Source organism: Ranitomeya variabilis, chromosome 3 (assembly GCF_051348905.1).
Source record: "Ranitomeya variabilis isolate aRanVar5 chromosome 3, aRanVar5.hap1, whole genome shotgun sequence".
Classification (NCBI taxonomy): Eukaryota; Metazoa; Chordata; class Amphibia; order Anura; family Dendrobatidae; genus Ranitomeya; species Ranitomeya variabilis.
In genome coordinates, this window is record NC_135234.1 from 343,942,742 (window position 1) to 343,959,669 (window position 16,928).

General features: G+C 46.2%; 1 long non-coding RNA gene across 1 annotated transcript in view; it reads left to right on the forward strand.

Annotated features, from left to right (window-relative positions):
- Positions 1–14,813, forward strand: part of LOC143818221 (uncharacterized) — a 92,491-nt gene extending 77,678 nt beyond the window's left edge. The window contains exon 3 of the long non-coding RNA XR_013224392.1: positions 14,687–14,813. This is a non-coding gene — a long non-coding RNA (uncharacterized LOC143818221). The remainder of the gene's footprint in view (positions 1–14,686) is intronic.
- The last annotated feature ends 2,115 nt before the right edge of the window (positions 14,814–16,928 follow it).

The window sequence follows — 16,928 nt, forward strand, 5'->3', positions numbered from 1 at the left end:
TCACAAACTGTCCCCTGCCTACGCGTTTGTGAGGAACCACGTGGCGCTGACTGTCCAGAAGATGATGGAAATGGTGAATCCTCATCCTCCACCTCTTCCACAACATCATCCCTTAGCGCTTGCAGTGATTTTTCAAGCAGGCAGATAAGGGGGACAGTCATGCTGACTAGTGCATCATCTGCACTCGCCATCCGCGTGGAATAATCAAAGGGACGCAAAACCTGGCAGACGTCATTCATAGTGGCCCACTCTGTGGTTGTGAAGTCTGTACGGCGCTGACTGCGACTTTTTTGCGCCTGAAGCAGCTGGTACTCCATTACAGCTTGCTGCTGCTCACACAACCGCTCCAACATATGTAACGTGGAATTCCACCTGGTAGGTAGGTCACATATGATGCGATGTTCCGGCAGGCGGTGTCGGCGCTGCAGAGCCGCAATGCGCGCTTTTGCCGTGCTGGAACGCCGCAAGTGAGCACACTCTAGGCGGACCTTGTGCAGCAGTGCATCAAGATCCGGATAGTCCCTCAAAAAGCTCTGCATGACCAAATTGAGCACATGTGCCAGACATGGGATGTGAGTGAGGTTGCCGAGGCCCAGAGCTGCCACCAGATTTCGGCCATTATCACACACTACCATGCCTGGCTGGAGATTCGCTGGCACAAACCACACATCGCTCTCCTGCTTGATGGCATTCCAGAGCTCCTGCGCTGTGTGGCTACGATTCCCCCAAAAAATTAATTTCAACACGGCCTGTTGACGTTTGGCCACGGCTGTGCTCATGTCGGTCATAACAGGTACACGTTCATCACGGGTCCATGTGGAGGTGGACTGTGACGGCTCCTGCAGCGATGATTCTGAGGAACTGGTGTAAGAGGAGGAGTCAATGCGTACAGAATGGATTCCTGCAATTCTTGGAGTGGGCAGGACACGTCCTGCGCCACTCGCACGGTCTGTACCCGGCTCAATGACATTAACCCAATGGGCAGTGAGGGAAAGGTATCGCCCCTGTCCATGTTGACTGGTCCACGCATCGGTGGTGAGGTGGACCTTGCTACTGACGGCGTTCAGTAGCGCGTGTTTTATGTGTCCCTCCACATGCTTGTGCAGGGCAGGGACGGCTTGCCTGCTGAAGTAAAAGCGGCTGGGCACATTGTACTGTGGGACTGCCAATGACATCAAGTCACGGAAGCTGTCAGTCTCCACCAGCCTGAATGACAGCATTTCCAGTGACAGAAGTTTGGCAATGCCTGCAGTCAGAGCCTGTGCTCGTGGGTGGTTTGACGAGAAAGGCCGCCTTTTCTCCCATGCCTGTACTACCGATGGCTGTAGACTGGGCTGGGAGTGTGTGGATGACTGGGAAAGTGATGCCTCGGGTGGAATTACAGCGGGTCTCTGGACAACAGGGCCAGAGGTTCTTCCACGGCGATCCTGGGAGGAAGCCGAACCAGCTGCGTGTGAGCTAGAGGAAGAGGCAACACGAGCTGAAGAGGTGGTAGCTGCCGCTGTTGGTTGGCCTACCTCTTCAGTGTGTTTTTCTAACTCCGCCGGGTGCCTGTTGCGCACATGTTTCCACATGTTGGAGGTATTGAGGTTGCTGACATTTTTCCCTCTTTTGACTTTTTGATGACACACGTTGCATCTGACATAGCAAATGTCATCTGCAACTGTGTCAAAAAAGGACCAGGCACTGCAAGTCTTGGGAGCGCCCTTTTTGGCTTTTGGAAGAGACATGCTCCTAACGGGTGCCAAAGCGGAGGCTGCAGGATCCGCAGTCTTCCCCCTCCCTCTCCCTCTTTGGGCTGTACGGGGAATCTCTTCCTCAGAGCTGCTCCCACCACCTTCCTGTCCCTCACGCCAAGATGGGTCGAGGACCTCATCATCTACACTACCCTCTGCCCCCAACTGCTCCTCCTGGGTAGTCTCAGCAGCAGAGCACGCACCAGTAAGTGGCACCTGAGTGTCATCATCAGCTGATGCGGCCTGCGATGTGGTGACCGGAGCCACTGGCCCACCCGCCTCTTCAGAGGAAGACAGAAAAAGCTGTTGGGCATCACTGCACCCTGCCTCTTCTTCCATTTCTCCAATGCTGCTTGGCTGGCCCCCTGTTTCCAAGCCAAGAGATTCAGAGAACAGAAGTAGAGACGGCTCCTGTCCTGGGCTCTCTGTCTGCCTGGGCAATTTGGCAGGTGGTGAAGAGACAGATGGCTGCTCTCCAGTGCTCTGTGTCTGAGAGGATGTGGCACTAATGGAAGTTGATGCATTAGCTGCCATCCATCCGACAACAGCTTCAATTTGTTCTTGACGCAGCAGCGGTGTACGGCGCTCTGACACAAAGCTGCGCATGAACGACTGTTGCCTGGTGAAAGTGGGTGCTGATGAGTCACCGGTGCCCGCAGCAGGCACAGAATCCCCACGTCCCCTCCCTGCTCCGCGCCCACGCCCACGCCCACGTGCCTTACTCACTGCCTTCTTCATCTTGGTTGACTGATAAAGATAAGCAGAAAAGTACTAACGGATTTGTGTGCTTATTCCTGAGCAACTCCTCCTAACAGGTATAAGAAACACTAATTTTCTAAAGTGTGGACTAGACTTTAATATGAGCTAATGTGGCCTACACAAATGTAAAGTGGTGTAACTGGTGTGTTTGGTGAACTTTATTATTTATTTCTTTTTTGGGGGCTGAACTGACAACAGATAGAGCTGCAGTCACACGGAGACCGTGCAGACAGACGTAAACGGCGCTGCAAGGCCCAAAAACCCTCCTCTACTTTATCCTATGTAGTGTTTTTCCACAAGTTAGCTGGAGACGGGTGGAAAGACACTAATAGGATTTTTTTAAATAAATTAGCAGCAACCTACACTACTTGAAAAAAAAAGAAAATTGATTTGGCGGTATGACGCAGTGAACAACCCTGAGCTGGAGACAACCAGGCTATGGCTGCTCACAGACTACAGGGCGAGCTGCAATCACACGGAGACCGTGCAGACAGCCGTAAACGGCGCTGCAAGGCCCAAAAACCCTCCTCTACTTTATCCTATGTAGTGTTTTTCCACAAATTAGCTGGAGACGGGTGGAAAGACACTAATAGGATTTTTTTAAATAAATTAGCAGCAGACTACACTACTTGAAAAAAAATTAAAATTGATTTGGCGGTATGACGCAGTGAACAACCCTGAGCTGGAGACAACCAGGCTATGGCTGCTCACAGACTACAGGGCGAGCTGCAGTCACACGGAGACCGTGCAGACAGCCGTAAACGGCGCTGCAAGGCCCAAAAACCCTCCTCTACTTTATCCTATGTAGTGTTTTTCCACAAATTAGCTGGAGACGGGTGGAAAGACACTAATAGGATTTTTTTGAATAAATTAGCAGCAGACTACACTACTTGAAAAAAAAAAAAGAACAGTATGAGGCAATGAACCACCCTCCCTGAACTGAATACAACCAGCTATGGATGGCCTATGTGGCTGCACTCAGACTAGAGAGTGGGCTGCACTCACACACACACACACACACAGACCTTGCAGATCGCTGTGAAAACAGCGCTACAAGGCAAAAGCAAGGTGAATAGTAGGTGAACACAGCGGTTGCTAAATTAGCCTTTGGAAAGCACAAAGAAGCAAATCGCTATCTCTAAACTGTCCCTCAGTCAGCAAACAGCGTCCTGTCACTAACTGAATTCACAGCAGAGTGATCGCAAAATGGCGCCAGCGACTTTTAAACTGTAGCATGACATCATTTCAGCAGCCAATCACAGCCTTGCCAGTAGTTTCATGCCCTCCATGCTAAACAGGATGTGCCCACACTTGGAATCATTCTCATTGGCTGAATTTCTGCATTTTGAATCTTTGAACTTCCGATTCCGGTATCCGATACGCGGCAAGTATCGGAATCCCGGTATCGGAATTCCGATACCGCAAGTATCGGCCGATACCCGATACTTGCGGTATCGGAATGCTCAACACTACTCCTGAGGCACACTTCAAACCTACACGCAGGCTAAAAGAATGCTGTTTCTGTTCCATCAGTACACATTAAAATACCTATCTATTGCTGAATGAAATACAGTAGGTCAGCAGACTTTGCTATTCTCTATAAAGTCATCCAATAATGAAATATATGGTTTTACGTTGGGAGACTATGGGCAACAGATTATAATGTGGAATCCATTCATTAAGGCTGATATTTTGTATTACAGTCTTAAGGTACCTTCACACATAACGATTTAGTTAACGATATCGTTACAACGTCACGCTTTTGGTGACGTAGCAACAATCCCGCTTAACGATCTCGTTATGTGTGACAGCGACCAACGATCAGGCCCCTGCTGGGAGATCGTTGGTCGTAGGGAATGATCAGGACCTTTTTTTGGTCGCTGATTACCCGCTGTCATCGCTGGATCGGCGTGTGTGACGCCGATCCAGTGATGTGTTCACTTGTAAGCAGGGTAAATATCGGGTTACTAAACGCAGGGCCGCGCTTAGTAACCCGATATTTACCCTGGTTACCATTGTAAAAGTTAAAAAAAAAACAGTACATACTCACATTCCGATGTCTGTCACGTCCCCCGCCGTCAGCTCCCCGCACTGACTGTCAGCACCGGCCGTAAAGCAAAGCACAGTGGTGACGTCACCGCTGTGCTCTGCTTTACGGCCGGTGCTGACACAGTCAGTGCGGGAAGCTGACGCCGGGGGACGTGACAGACATCGGAATGTGAGTATGCACTGTTTTTTTTTTTTTTTAACTTTTACAATGGTAACCAGGGTAAATGTCGGGTTACTAAGCGCGGCCCTGCGCTAAGTAACCCGATGTTTACCCTGGTTACCCGGGGACTTCAGCATCGTTGAAGACAGTTTCAACGATGCCGAAGTCGTTCCCCTGATCGTTGGTCACTGGAGAGAGCTGTCTGTGTGACAGCTCCCCAGCGACCACACAACGACTTACCAACGATCAAGGCCAGGTCGTATCGCTGGTCGTGATCGTTGGTAAGTCGTTTAGTGTAATGGTACCTTTATTTCAGGGTGCACTGGAGTAAAATGCTTCAACTTTATTAAGATGCATGTGCCTCACAATGAATTTAGTGCATCTTCTAGCTGTGGGGCAGCGGGGTAATAAATGATGACCGTGCCCCACTAGCTAAGCTCTGACACTTTTCAGAAATTGATGTGTAAAAACTCCAAAAGTTGCAAAATTTTGTATCATTTCAAACAGTTTTACAAGAGATTTCTGATGCTGCAAACAGTTTCATGAATTGGCTCCTATGTCTATTCAGTGGCATCCATTGAAGGTAGATGGTGGCATATCTATGGAAGTCCTACCAAAGTATACCTTGGCCACTACAAAACAGATTTTTGGAAAATCATAATTTGAATTAGGAATTAAAAAATGTCAGAACAAATATTGAGAACATCACCAACCTGCTGAATGTGATATTTGTGCTGACAAAAGCATTTGTTAGAAATAATAATTACTTAGTTTAAAATTTGCAAAGGGTTTGGGCATTGAGTAATATTTTCATGTACAGCACATGACAGATTTTTCATTTTATTTGCAAGCTTTCTTCTAACATTTCCTGCTGTCGACATCCCTAATATCCGTCAGGAGAGTCGTATCGCCTATCAATGTTTCTGTACGCTTTTAATAGTGGCTGCATCATGCAGATATATCTGAAGCTTCTTCCTATAACTCCATGTTCATTTCTCTGTGATATATGGTGTGAGTGCTGGGGAGGGGAGTCTGCTTTACTATTTTAGATTTCGGTGAGCGCAGTATATATGGGCGCCAGGAGGAATGCACAGCTGGCAGGAGGCTGCCATACCATAAATTATACAGTCTTTATGTGATAACAGCCAGAGGTGAAAAAGATAGCAATCATTTGCATTTGGTTTGTGCTTTCTAAAAGCTTTTGCTGAAGAGAGAGATGAGCATCTGTGCATTCTGCAAGGTTCTGTGACTGTGATAGAAAGGATTGTTTAGCTTCATTACTATATTTGTATATATTTTTATTAATAGATTCACATACAAATAATGGTGCTTTTAGTGCGAAGTTAAGAATTTGATTTGTGGAAGGAAAATTCTAAAACAAAATGGAAAAGAACAGTAAATGTTAATAAGCTGGGCAAACACTGATTTTCCATGAGAAATAGTCCATCCTTTTTTCTGTCAAATGCTATATCCAGATGGGTGATAGTAGTCCTTCTGCTTGAGGGAGCGTATAATGGTACTTCTATACAAAACTTAAAATTATAATTTTTCATGTACATTGATATACAGCAGCATGTTTTGTTTTCAGGGTTTTTTTAGCTTAAACCACCTTTTTTTAGAAATAGCATTTTTATTGTTTATGTTCTCAGCAAAATAATTGAAAATTTATATAATCATGTTTAAGGAACTGTAACTTAGTTGATAATGCTAACCAAGAAGAAATATAACCTTTATTCCCTTACTAACTCCCGCTACGCCTTTGTACTGCAGCTTGGATGGAACATCGGTCCAGCGGCCTTAAGTTGACCATTGGCAGGTATTTCTAGAACTGCACTGTTAAAGTAGAGCAACAATGAGTATAACTACATACATCAATCTATCACTGGTTACCATAGACTTGGCTGGAGAGCCAGCAGTTACAAAATGAACAGCATAAGCCTGATCAAGACGCTGGGACCGACGTCTACGCTCGGCAGCACCCGCAGCAGCCGAAGCTGAATGGGAGACAGTGTAATAGGGTGCAGGGTTGCGCATGTCACCACGGAACAGACAGACCAACTGTTAGAGGGGATTTATTAACAGGGGGAAAATTCTCCTCGCAGGGAGTAAACGGGGTGAGCAAAGGTAAAGCAAGCAGTATAACAGTACACAACAAGTTAACTGAAGGTATGAAACAGTTAAGCAGAATAGAAATGGAAAAAAACCAGTGTTCTTGTAACTTATCAGTCCAGGGGAATCCTGACTGGAGGGTCTTAATTCCAATGTGGGTACAGTCACCAGCAGCACTTGAAGAGTCTGAAGTCTTTCCTGTCTTCTGACAACTGGAGACTCCGGGGTTAAACTTTTGCAGTCTGTTCTTCTCAAAGTGAAACTGGAACCAGGAAATAGCACAGTCTCCGTCACTGCTGCAGGAGTCTCTGTGCACCAGGCTGACAGTCTCTCTGTAGTAACGTGTCACACACACACACACTGGGCAGTTACTTATCACACTCAGGAATCTTTGCTTGTCACTGCGGTCACCAGGGCTGCACCTGAGTCACTGTCTCTGATTCAGGAGGCTTCAGAGTCTACACCCTCACATCCAGCCTTCACTCTGATGGGTATCTCAGCCTCAGTGCCCTCACGGGGAGCACGGCGCTGCAGCCTGCCCTCTCTTTGGCGCGCTGCCTTCTCTCTCCTCTCCCGCTCTTTTCTGACCACACCTCTCTCTTCCCAGCAGTCCCCTCTGTCCAGGGCAGAAAGTCTTCCCCCCAACAACCCAGCTGTCTGACTATGTGGTTCCAGGCAAGGAGCAGGGAAAGCAACCTCCTTACATTCCCCCTCTCTTAAAGCTCGCCATTCCACGGGCGAGGTCTCTTCGTGCTTCTCTTTGTTCTTTTGAAGGGAGTCAGATACTGGCAATCCTTGCATCTCCTTCTGCCTTTCTTCTTGCACATACTCCCAAACTAAATGGTCTAGGAGCTGTTCATCAGTCAGGTTGAGATATGCTTTCTCTGCTTCATAAACAACTGCTGTCCTCTTCTTCTTTTTCTTCTTCTTCTTAGCCTTGCTGGTAGCGGGTGTTTGCGTAGGGGCTTCTTGCTCGGGTTCCTCAGTCTGGGGGCTTAGTAAAGGTAATTCTTCTCTATAGCTCCCCCTCTCTTTGACAGGAGCATTCTCGTCGAAGCTTGAGTCAGATGAAATAAGATCATGCAGGCCGGACTCTTTGTCAACTGCGCCAGGCTCTGCGGGCATCACTTCCCAGGGCTTCTCAGCCACATGCCCTGTCTCACACAGCTGTTCTCTTTCCCCTGTCCGATCAGGAACTGGTGAGCGGACAGCCAGCACTTTCTTCACCTCAGGGGACGACATCAGTGGTTCCTCCTTCTCATTGGCTCGGACCTTGAAAATGAGTGTCGCAGGAACACTTGGCACTTTCTCTCCTCTGGGCTGAGTCTCAGCAACAAAACTTTCAGACCCAGGCTGTAGATCCACTAGGCTCGCCTTTACGCGTTGGGACAGCGCAGTCATTTCACCAGAGATGCTTGACACCTTCTCCACCTCTCCTTGGCGTCCGACATTGTGGTACTGTCTTGCCCTAGGTGGAACTCTTCTCTTCCTGCCGTACCATTCCCTCCAGGGGCGACGTTCCCTCCAGTTAGCAGGACCCTCAGAGGGGTAAGCGGATCTCTGCCACCGCTCTTCTCGGGTAGGGCAATTTCTAGACATGTGTCCCACCTTTCTGCACGACCAGCACTCACGTCTGCGTCTGTCTGAAGGGCGCTTCAGTCTGGATCGTCGACCTTGGCAGGGGACATCTCTCATCTGCGGTTGCTCTTCACCCCAGGATACGGAGTTACACTCTGGGGCCACCACCGAAGCATTCTTTATGCGGCGCACCTCTCCTATATCTTTCTGGTGGCTTCCGCACGTTACCTCGGGGTATGCCGCTGGTCCCCAAAACCGCAGTAAGGGCTTTCCCCAGACTCTCAATCTCCTCACAGATTCTTCTTATCTTCAGCTGGGAATCTCGGGTCCACATTGCCTCCTCTTCATTTTGACTGGGTGCTCCGCAGTTGTAGCATCTAGGCAGTCTTCTTCGCCGAGCGGCACTAGTCTCACTTTGGGGGGCGGTCTCTCTTTCTCGCACCGGAGGACTGTACTCTGCAGCAGGGATCTTCTTATATTCAGCCACCTCCTCACGGACTCGCTTAACCTCCTTCTTCAAGTCTTCTACCCATTGAGGGGTTGTTACCTCCCTGCTCCATACCTTTCCCACAGGCACTACCACCCCTTGCTCGCGCGTGCGTGCCTCACTCCCGACCTCAGAGAAAGTCATATCTAGCTTTACGCGCATGCGCTCTCGCAGGGCCTGTTTCATCAACACATCTCGCAAGCCTGTCACCAGTTGGTCTCGCAGCACAACGTCAACTGACCCCACACCTACGCCGTCCTTCCGTATAATGGCAGTATGAAGCTCTTGCAGTGCGTTCATATATTGAGTCACGGTCCCCCCCTCTCTTTGCACCCGGTGGAACAGTCGCATGCGCAGCTCCCCTACGTCAGTGGGGTCCCCATGCGCCTCCTCAAGTATACATAATACTTTGTCCGGGGTATCGCTTGGGGGGTCTGAGCATAACAGAGTCCCGTGCATCCCCCTCTAGGGCCATCACAGCTATTTCCGCCTGCAGAGCCGGTGTCATAGGATGCATCCGCATCATCCCTCGGATGCTCTCCATCCAACCCCACAACATGACATTACACCCTGAAAATTTTGGCAGGTTAGCTAACATGGCTCACAGGGAGATGCTAGACCTGGGGCCTCCCTCAACTGCTTGGTCTGCCCCTTCCGCGCTACCGTGTGACATCCTGCCGACTACGCCAAGTGTAATAGGGTGCAGGGTTGCGTATGTCACCATGGAACAGACAGACCAACTGTTAGAGGGGATTTATTAACAGGGGGAAAATTCTCCTCGCAGGGAGTAAACAGGGGGTGAGCAAAGGTAAAGCAAGCAGTATAACAGTACACAACAAGTTAACTGAAGGTATGAAACAGTTAAGCAGAATAGAAATGGAAAAAAAAACTGTGTTCTTGTAACTTATCAGTCAAGGGGAATCCTGACTGGAGGGTCCTAATTCCAATGTGGGTACAGTCACCAGCAGCACTTGAAGAGTCTGAAGTCTTTCCTGTCTTCTGACAACTGGAGACTCCGGGGTTAAACTTTTGCAGTCTGTTCTTCTCAAAGTGAAACTGGAACCAGGAAATAGCACAGTCTCCGTCACTGCTGCAGGAGTCTCTGTGCACCAGGCTGACAGTCTCTCTGTAGTAACGTGTCACACACACACACACTGGGCAGTTACTTATCACACTCAGGGATCTTTGCTTGTCACTGCGGTCACCAGGGCTGCACCTGAGTCACTGTCTCTGATTCAGGAGGCTTCCGAGTCTACACCCTCACATCCAGCCTTCACTCTGATGGGTATCTCAGCCTCAGTGTCCTCACGGGGAGCACTACCTTTAGGGGAGCACGGCGCTGCAGCCTGCCCTCTCTTTGGCGCGCTGCCTTCTCTCTCCTCTCCCGCTCTTTTCTGACCACACCTCTCTCTTCCCAGCAGTCACCTGGTCCCCTCTGTCCAGGGCAGAAAGTCTTCCCCCCAACAACCCAGCTGTCTGACTATGTGGTTCCAGGCAAGGAGCAGAGAAAGCAACCTCCTTACAACTACAGAGACAGATAATGCTTGGGATCTATCCCGTGCAGTGGGAGAATCCTGACGCCTAATAGTTGTAACCACGGATACCTATGCTACTGCAATGTCCTGCACTTTGTTAAGCTACAGCAAATCAGAAGAACTATACTACATAGCTACTTGGAGGTATTTGCTTATATTATCATTATAACTCTTACTACATATTGGGATAAGATCTTGGAGATGGGAATACCCTTTTAATCATATCATGTAATTCTTTGTTTTTTGTTTATGAGGTTTTTTAAGCATCATAGATCACGGATATTGCTGTGCTGCCATCTCCCAAGCCTCTATCTATTTATCTATTTATTAATAAAAATTCCAAAAAGGAAAATGAGCTGATGCAAATGTTTGGGCACCCTGCATGGTTAGTACCTAGTAGCACCTCCTTTTGAAAGTATCACAGCTTGTAAATGCTTTCTTTAGCAGGCCAAGAGTCTTTCAGTTCTTGGTTGAGGGACTTATATTTCATTCTTCTTTGGAAAATTCTTCCAGTTCTGTGAGATTCCAGGGTCATCTTGCATGCACTGCTATTTTGAGGTCTAGCCACAGATTTTTAATGATGTTCAGATCAGGGGACTGTGAGGGACATTGTAAAACCTTTGACTTACACTTTTTGAGGTAGTCTATGGTGGATTTTGATGTGTGTTTAGGATCATTATTCATTTGTAGAATCCATCCTCTTTTCAACTTCAGTTTTTTTTTACAGATGGTGTTTAGTTTGCATCAAGAATTTGTGGAAATGTATTTGAATCCATTCTTTCCTTTGCCCGTGAAATGTTCCCTGTGCCATTGGCTGCATCACAAACCCCAAAGCATAACTGATCCACCCTCATGCTTAAAAGTTGACAAGACATTTGTTTCCTGAACTTCTGTGCCCTTTTTTCTCCACTTATATCTTTGATCATTGTGGCCAATCAATTTCTATTTTAACCTAATTTTTCCACAGGACTTGTTTCCAAAAAGCATCAGGCTTGAGGTATCTCTGTACAGTAGAACAATGTACTGCATTTCCAGAGTCTGCAAAATTTTTCTGAAGATCTTTGGAAGTAAAGCGGGGGTTCTGATTTGCCTGTCTAGCACTCCACTGAAATTTTGCTTGGTCTTCCAAAACCTTACAGTATATTGACCTCCACTGTTTCTGTTAACTGTCATTTCTTAATTACATTTCAAATTGAGGAAAGAGCAATTTGAAAATGCTCTGCTATCTTTTAATAGCCTTCTTCTGCTTTGTTGGCCTCTACCATTTTTAATTTCAAAGTGCAAGGCAGCTGCTTCGAAGAACCCATGGCTGCTGTTTTTTGGCATGAGGTTAGAGGAGGCTTGGTATTTAAAAAAGTTGGGGAATATGCATCACCTGACCTTTCCCAACTGATAGAGAACAAGCCATAACCATAACAGGCTACTTAAGGTCTGATTACTTGGTCAATGCCATATAAGCACACAAATCTCCAAGAGTGTCCAAACTTTTGCATTGACCCATTATCCTTTTTGCAATTTTTAAAATATAAGAGATGAAAATATACCGTATTTTCCGGCGTATAAGACGACTGGGCGTATAAGACGACCCCCCAACTTTACCAGTTAAAATATAAAATCTTCTTAAAAGTCGGGGGTCTTCTTATACACCCTATGTCGTCTTATAGGGCCGGTGAATATGTGCCTTTTGGGGGGGGGGCAGTGATCCTGATGACGAGGGGGCGTCTCACAGGAAAGTGAGTATCCCCCATTACCTTATCGTAGCGGTGCAGCGTGGGGGTCTCAGTGCTGGGAGTGGCGGCGGCGGCTGCTGTGCTCTGGTGCGGCGGCTGCTGTGCTCTGGTGCGGCGGCTCCTCTTCTGTGTGGGGCCTCTGTGCTGTGCGGTGGCGGTGGCGGCGGCATATCTTTATCCAGTTGGGGCTCCTCCGGCATCTCCTTAGCCCTGGAGGCCCCGCCGCAACTCCATGAGTGCAATGCAGCGGCCATTTTCCCGGAGGCAGCTCAATAGGTGCGATGCGGTGGCCTCCGGGAAAATGGCCGCTGCTCAGATTCAGATCTCGTCCCGAAATCTCGGGACACGAGATCTGAATCTGAGCAGCGGCCATTTTCCCGGAGGCCACCACATTGCACCGATGGAGTTGCGGCGGGGCCTCCAGGGCTAAGGAGATGCCGGAGGAGCCCCAACTGGATAAAGATACGCCGCTGCCGCCGCCACCTCACAGCACAGAGGCCCCACACAGAAGAGGAGCCGCCGCACCAGAACACAGCAGCCGCCGCCGCTCCCAGCACTGACACCCCCACGCTGCACCGCTAGGATAAGGTAATGGGGATTACTCACTTTCCTGTGAGACGCCCCCTCGTCATCAGGATCACTCCCCTTCCCCACCCACCATATACACCGGCGTACAAGTCGATTCCCGGCGTATAAGACGACCCCCGACTTTTAAGAAGATTTTCGGGGGTTAAAAAGTCGTCTTATACGCCGGAAAATACGGTATATTTTTTTTGCTTAACGCCTTCATGCCGCGGCCCTTTTTCGTTTTTGCGTTTTCGTTTTTCGTTCCCCTCCTTCCCAGAGCCATAACTTTTTTATTTTTCCATCAATATGGTCATGTGAGGGATTATTTTTTGTGGGACGAGTTGTACTTTTGAAGGACATCATTGGTTTTACCATGTCTTAAACTAGAAAACGGGAAAAAAATTCCAAGTGTGGTGAAATTGCAAAAAAAGTGCAATCCCATACTGTTTTTTTGTTTGGCTTTTTTGCTAGGTTCACTAAATGCTAAAACTGACCTGATATTATGAATCTTCAGGTCATTACGAGTTCATAGACACCAAACATGTCTAGGTTATTTTTTATCTAAGTGGTGAAAAAAAATTCAAAACTTTGCTTAAAAAAATAAATAAATGCGCCATTTTCTGATACCGGTAGCGTCTCCATTTTTCGTGATCTGGAGTCGGGTGAGGGCTTATTTTTTGCGTGCTGAACTGACATTTTTAATGATACCACGTTTGTGCAGATAAATTCTTTTGATCGCCCGTTATTGCATTTTAATGCAATGTCATGGCGACCAAAAAAAACGTAATTCTGGCGTTTCGAATTGTTTTCTCGCTGCACTGTTTAGCGATCAGTTTAATGGTTTTCTTATTGATAGATCGGGCGATTGTGAACGCGGCGATACCAAATATGTGTAGGTTTGTTTTTTTATTGTTTTATTTTGGATGGGGCGAAAGGGGTGTGATTTAAACTTTTATATTTTTTTTATTTTTTTCATATTTTTAAAAACATTTTTTTTTTACTTTTGCTATGCTTCAATAGCCTCCATGGGAGGCTAGAAGCTGGTACCACTCGATCGACTCAGCTACATAGCAGCGATCATCAGATCACAGGGTGGCGCTCACAGCAGGCCGGCATCAGTAACCATAGAGGTCTCAAGGACCTCTATGGTTACCATCCTGACGCATCGCCGACCCCCGATCATGTGGGGTCGGCGATGTGCTCATTTCCGGCTGTGTGGCCGGAATCGGTAGTTAAATGCCGCTGTCAGCATTTGACAGCGGCATTTAACAGGTTAATAGCGGCGGGTGAATTGCGATTTCACCCGCTGCTATTGCGCGCACATGTCAGCTGTTTAAAACAGCTGACATGTCGCAACTTTGATGAGGGCTCAGCGCCGGAGCCTACATCAAAGGGGGAGACACGACATGCGCCGTAATAGTACGGCGTATATCGTGAAGGGGTTAAAATACAAATGAAATGTGTCACCTTTACCTTTAGGCCTTTTAGATATCATTTAATCTTCAACTTGCTTAACTGTTCACAATAACAGTAATTTTGACCGGCGGTGCCAAACTTTTACATTCCACTTTATCTATCTATCTATCTATCTATCTATCTATCTATCTATCTATCTATCTATCTATCTATCTATCTATCTATCTAGAAGAAAAAATGGAACAGTATCATATGGATTAATTCAGGGTGCAGTGCCCTCCAAATATCTATTTGCATAAATAATAAAAAGAAAAAAAGAGGCAGCACTCAAATAAATGATGAAAAAAGTGGACTTTATTAGCCCATATCTGGCAACTTTTCAAGGCTTGAGAAAGGCTGGTCACAGCCGATACGTAGCCACGCCATATGGGCTAATAAAGTCCACTTTTTTCATCATTTAATGGAGTTTTGCCTCTTTTTTTCTTTTTTATCTATCTATCTATCTATCCACCTATCTATCATCTATTGTCCACAAACTTACAGCTATTTTTCTATTTCAGCAGCGAAATGTATTACACATTTGATGAATCTGTCAGGATGTGAACCGTGCTGTCAGCATCTCCTGAGGTAACTGACATCTATGGACACAACGTGTCAAGAAAATCACAGCTATATTAAACAATAAATCCTAATAAAGCTTGATGTTTAACACATGGATTGCATGTCTCATACCTTAACTACTAGGTTCTGGAGGCCCTAGCCCTGCATTGAAAAACAATGTTACCTTGAATTTATTTTTATTTTTACCCTTGTATTTTTAGTGTACATAGTTTGGCAAAATTATTAAAGGATTTATATTGGAACTCGTTATGCTCTCTGTGTGCAAACTAGTAAAGTTCCAGTATATAAATAGTGTGCAAAAAGAATAACATATTATGTCATGAATTTCTAGGTGTAAAGTTTGTAAAATTTTTACAGTTATAGTATATCTTACAGGAGAAATTCCCAACACTTTTTACCACCATTATGGATGGGGATACACATTTTGACATTCTTTGGTCCAAAGATCACATTATTGCACTGCTATATACCACTATAATATGCTAAGTCAATAAGTAAACTTTCTGACGTTGGGACTAGTACGTTGCTGTGCCTTTTACTCCTTATGTGAGGAGCTCACCTCCGGTACAAGAAGGACAAGTTGGCTGCAACAGTTAGACCTTCACCTATGGATGCCAAAAATAAATATTTACACTACCGTTCAAAAGTTTAGGGTCACCCAGACAATTTTGTGTTTTCCATGAAAACTCATACTTTTATTAATCAAATGAGTTGCCAAATGAATTGAAAACCTAGTCCAGACATTGACAAGGTTCGAAAAAAAGATTTTTATTTGAAATAATAATTTTCTCCTTCAAGCTTTGCTTTCGACAAAGAATGCTCCCTTTGCAGCAATTCCAGCATTGCAGACCTTTGGCATTCTAGCAGTTAATTTGCTGAGGTAATCTGGAGAAATTTCACCCCATGCTTCCAGAAGCCCCTCCCACAAGTTGGTTTGGCTTGATGGGCACTTTTTGCGTACCATACAGTCAAGCTGCTCCCACAACAGCTCAATGGGGTTGAGATCTGGTGACTGCCCTGGCCACTCCATTACATAGAATACCAGCTGTCTGCTTCTTCCCTAAACAGTTCTTGCATAATTTGGAGGTGTGCTTTGGGTCATTTTCCTATTGTAGGATGAAATTGGCTCCAATCAAGCGCTGTCCACAGAGTTTGGCATGGCATTGCAAAATGGAGTGATAGCCTTCCTAATTCAAAATCCCTTTTATATTGTACAAATCTCCCACTTTACCAGCACCAAAGCAACCCCAGACCCTCAAATTACCTCCACCATGCTTGACAGATGGCGTCAGGCACTCTTCCAGCATCTTTTCAGTCGTTCTGCATCTCACAAATGTTCTTCTGTGTGATCCAAACACCTCAAATTGGATTCGTCTGTCCATAATACTTTTTTCCAATATTCCTCTGTCCAATGTCTGTGTTCTTTTGCCCATATTAATCTTTTTCTTTTATTAGCCAGTCTCAGATATGGCTTTTTCTCTCTTTTTGCCTCTCTGCCCTGAAGGCCAGCATCCCGGAGTCGCCTCTTCACTGTAGACATTGACACTGGTGTTTGTGTGTACTATTTAATGAAGCTGCCAGTTGAGGACCTGTGAGGCGTCGATTTCTCAAACTACAGACTCTAATGTACTTGTCTTGTTGCTCAGTTGTGCAGCGGGGCCTCCCATTTCTCTTTCTACTTTGGATAGAGCCTGTTTGTGCTCTCCTCTGAAGGGACTAGTACACACCTTTGTAGGAAATTTTCAGTTTCTTGGCAATTTCTCGCATGGAATAGCCTTCATTTCTAAGAACAAGAATAGAGTGTTGAGTTTCACATGAAAGTTCTTTTTTTCTGGCCATCTTGAGAGTTTAATGCAACCAACAAATGTAATGCTACAGATTCTCAATTAGCTCAAAGGAAGGTCAAGTTTATAGGTTCTCTAATCAGCCAAACTGTTTTCAGCTGTCCTAACATACCCGCACAAGGGTTTTCAAGGGTATTCTAACCATCCATTAGCCTTCTTACACAGTTAGCAAACACAAAGTACCATAAGAACACTGGAGTGATGGTTGTTGGAAATGGGCCTCTATACACCTATGAAGATATTGCATTACAAACCAGACGTTTGCAGCTAGAATAGTAATTTACCACATTAACAATGTATAGAGTGTATTTCTGAATCATTTAATGTTAGCTTCATT